Source organism: Staurois parvus, unplaced genomic scaffold, assembly GCF_062004578.1.
Source record: "Staurois parvus isolate SC_StPar_1 unplaced genomic scaffold, SC_StPar_1.0 ptg000415l, whole genome shotgun sequence".
In the NCBI taxonomy this organism is placed as follows: Eukaryota; Metazoa; Chordata; class Amphibia; order Anura; family Ranidae; genus Staurois; species Staurois parvus.
In genome coordinates this window covers 1,147,137-1,151,309 of record NW_028318211.1, presented here as the reverse complement: position 1 = coordinate 1,151,309, position 4,173 = coordinate 1,147,137, and positions in this window count along the sequence as shown.

Genomic DNA, 4,173 nt, shown 5'->3' with positions numbered 1-4,173 from the left:
TTATTTACTGAAGTGTGTGAATCACATTTCATGGTAGCAAGCTCTTAAAGGGGAACTACACTGCATCTGAACACCACAAACCAAAAACTCAATTTAACTCATTGTTAATATTCAAAGCAAGTTCACCCATCCATCCATGTCTCCATGCTTCAATTTGCTGAGAAATCACTTTGTAAAACAACCCCCAGTATTTCTGGCCGCGGACATCTTGAGTAAGAGCAGATGATTCATTTACTTCCTCAGGCATGCAGACAGGGGGGGGGTGCATAGCTGTGAAAACCCCTTCTTCCCTCCTGAAGACTCCTGGGATGTATGAAATCATTTGCCTAGGCATGAAAACCAGGAAGTAACTGAAGAAATGTAAAAAAAAAAAGTTTAAAACAAGTAATTATGATATACTTTCCTATCTGCTTACAAGTGCCAGCAGCATAAGTATTAAAAATAGTCATTGTTGATTTAGAGAGTGAAGATCCACTTTAATTAGGGGATAGGATTGCACACAACTGCGCGTGGATTTTTATATTTTAATGCATGTTTTTTTAATCTTTTTATCAACACAAATGGTTTGGCAAAAAAATTGCAAAACTGTTTTATGACTTATGGAATCATCTCTGCAGTAACTCTTTTGATAGGAAATATAAGAATAAATCATTCTAGAAACACGCTCTATGATATAATTATAAAGGATTTTAAGTACTGTGCTACCAGCTATAGTAAAAAAAAAATGAGTTCATTACGGTTGACATCAGAAGAAAGAGTTAAGTATCTGATTGTGGTGTATCACAAGACAATGACCCAAACTTGCTAAAGGAGTGGAGCACGTCCACTTTGTGAATTGTGAATTTTCACTAAAATAAGTGAAAAGTGAATTTTGACTTACCTTAGTTAACAAAGGAAAAAAAATTAATCATTCACTGTGCAAAGAATACACAATCACGTGCAAAGAAAATAAAAAAAAACAACAGTATTTTGCTTACACATGATAGGATGATTGAAGTGAGAATATCTGCTCCTCATTCACTAACTTAGGTAAAAATTCCCTTTGTAAAGAGTAAGGACCAAGAATATACCACGGGCATCATTACTCAAAACTATGTGTTGTGGTAACCTGTGCATTACTTACATGGAGAGCATTACCACATACCCACATTAGTGCATTGTGATAAAATTCATTTTCAACGGCACCTCATCACACTACATTAACCATTTAATACACACGCTACCTGTCCTATAGGCTTGCTTCTTATTCATATTATTCACTTGTGCTGTGTTTTTGGTGTTGATGGAGGCACTTTCCATTACTTATCATTCTTGGCTGCAATTTGGACTTTTGTGATATACACTCACCGTCCATTTTATTAGGTATACCTTGCTAGTATCGGCCCTTTTGGCCTCAGAACTGCCTTAATTCTTCATGGCATAGATTCAACAAGGTGTTGGAAACATTCCATAGTGATTTTAGCTTACAGGAGTGGTACCAGGGGTGGTCTTCTGCTGCTAAAGCCCATCTGCTTCAAGGTTTGACGTGTTGTGCTTTCAGAGATGGTATTCTGCATAACTTGGTTATAACAAGTGGTTATTTGAGTTACTGTTTCCTTTCTACCATCTGCAACCAGTCTGCCAATTCTCCTCTGATCTCTGACATCAACAAGGCATTTTAGTCCACACAACTGCCACTCACTTGACATTTTCTCTTTTTCAGACCATTCTCTGTAAACTCTAGAGATGGTTGTATGTGAAAACCCCAGTAGATCAGCAGTTTTTTTAAACACTCAGACCAGCTGTCTGGCACCAACAACCAAAAAGGGGTAGCAATTGGGCTAGAAAAAAACGTAATCTTTACTATGGAAGATAGATTAATTGATCCAGAAGGTCGTTTTTTATTTTTGAAAGGGAAATTACAAGGAATACTATGTACATTAGCAAATATTTGTTGCCCTAAGAAGAACTCAATGATATATCTGGAGGGTTTGTTAGGAAATTGTCTAGATTTTAAGAAGGGTTACTTGATTGTAGCAGAAGTTTTTAATTTTTGTATGGATCCTTGGATGAATACTTCATCGCGGGCAAGAGAGACGGAGGTAAAAATATGAAGTCGGTTAAGAAAATGTCACATCAGTGTTAACTGATAGACTCGTGGAGAATTAAACATCCAAGAGATTATACCTTTTTCTCTCCGACGCACAAGATGTATTCAAGATTGGATTACATGATGATAGAACATAGACTTTTAGGCCTTGGAAAGTTCCAAAACTGAGGTAATGTCATTATCAGATCACTCACCTATCATAATGAGATTTAGGTTGGAAGGGGAATGGAATAGAAGTAGTATGTGGAGACTAAATGAGATGCTTATACAGGATGTGCAGATGGTGAAAAGAATAAAGAAGGAATATTTTACACCTAATGAGACAGATGAGGTTTCCGTTGCTACAATCTGGGAAGCGCATAAGACATATATTAGGGGAATCCTGATCTCAATGGGGGCCGAAAAAAAGAAAGAACGGGGAAAGAAAATAAGATTATTAACTGTGGAACTACATGACTTAGAACAACTACATAAGGAGAAAATTGAAATAGAGACACAACAGAAGATAACTCAAAAAAGAGAAGAGTTAAAAAATTTAATGGAACAGGAAACAAGAAGATTTTTTAACATGGTAGCAAAAGAGAGATATCAGTGGGGGAATAGACCAGGAAAATACCTAATGAGAAGGTTGAGGGAAAGGAAATTGAGAAATTATATAGAGAAAATCAAAGATGAGAATGGAGAAATGGTATATTCAACCACTGATACCGCTAAAACGTTTCAAAACTATTATAGTAATTTATATGCAATAAAAACGAAGAACCCGAAAGAATCAGAGGGAGAAAGAAGGGAAAAAAGACAAGTGTACATTAAAGAGGCCGGACTACCTAGACTAGATAAAGGGAGACTAGTAGTTTTAGATAAATCTATATCGCAGGAGGAAATTTATGCAGCATTAAAGAGTACAGCTGCAGGAAGGAGCCCAGATGGATACATGTTGAGATATTATAGGAAATTCAAAGAACAACTTGTGCCTAAGATGTGTATGTACATGAATGCATTAGGAGACAGAATGGAAATGAGAGAGAAGTCATTGCAGGCCTATATTACAATTATACTGAAAGAGGGGAAAGATCTGTCCCAATGTGCCAGGTATAGACCCATATCGCTATTAAATATAAAGACAGCACCGTGTGTTAAATAAAATAAGGTTTTAGCAAATAGGATGAAAGGGTTGATGTCGGAGTGGATTCATTTAGATCAGATGGGTTTTATACCAAGGATAGAGGGAAGGGATAACAGATTAAGATAATTACTTCTTCTGCAGAAAAGTAAGAAAGAATTACCCGGCGTTAGTTCTATCGAACGATGCCGAAAGTGCCTTTAATAGGGTAGATTGGGGATTTATGACCGACAGATCTGAAGTTTTAGGAATTGGACCTATAATGATACGATGGATTAAAACGTTATATAGTTTTTCATCAGCAGCGGTCAAAGTTAATGGCTTGTTGTCACAGCCTTTTAAAATTCACAATGGAACTAGACAGGGATGTCCACTCTCTTCCTTACTTTTTGTTATATCACTGGAACCACTATTAGTGACTGTACAAAGGAATATAGATGTAAAGGGAATTTCGATAGGGGACATGGAACATAAGGTATTTGCAGACATTTTATTTTATATAGTAAATTCCAGAGTAACCTTACCCAACCTAATGAAAATTTTAAAATATTATGGAGAATTATCAAATTTGAAAATTAACCCCTTGAAGTCAGAGATATTAAATATCAATGTTCCAAAGACAGATCAACAGATACTACAGAAAGCTTTTCCCTTTGTATGGAGAGAAAAGGAACTGAGTTACTTAGGCATAAAGCTAACTCCCTCTTTAAAGAACATATAACAGATAAATTACATTCCTTTAATAAAGGATGACTTGAGGAAAATAAGTTATAACCATTGGATCACTCTCTTGGACTGGCCGTATAAAGTTGTTAAAAATGGTGATGGTCCCAAAGGTCCTGCATAAATTTCATATGCTCCCAATTCATTTACCGGGGTCGTTCTTTGAGACAATAAAAAAGATGATACTTAAATATATATGGGCAAATAAAAGACCAAGAGTTAACTATGAGGTATTCTG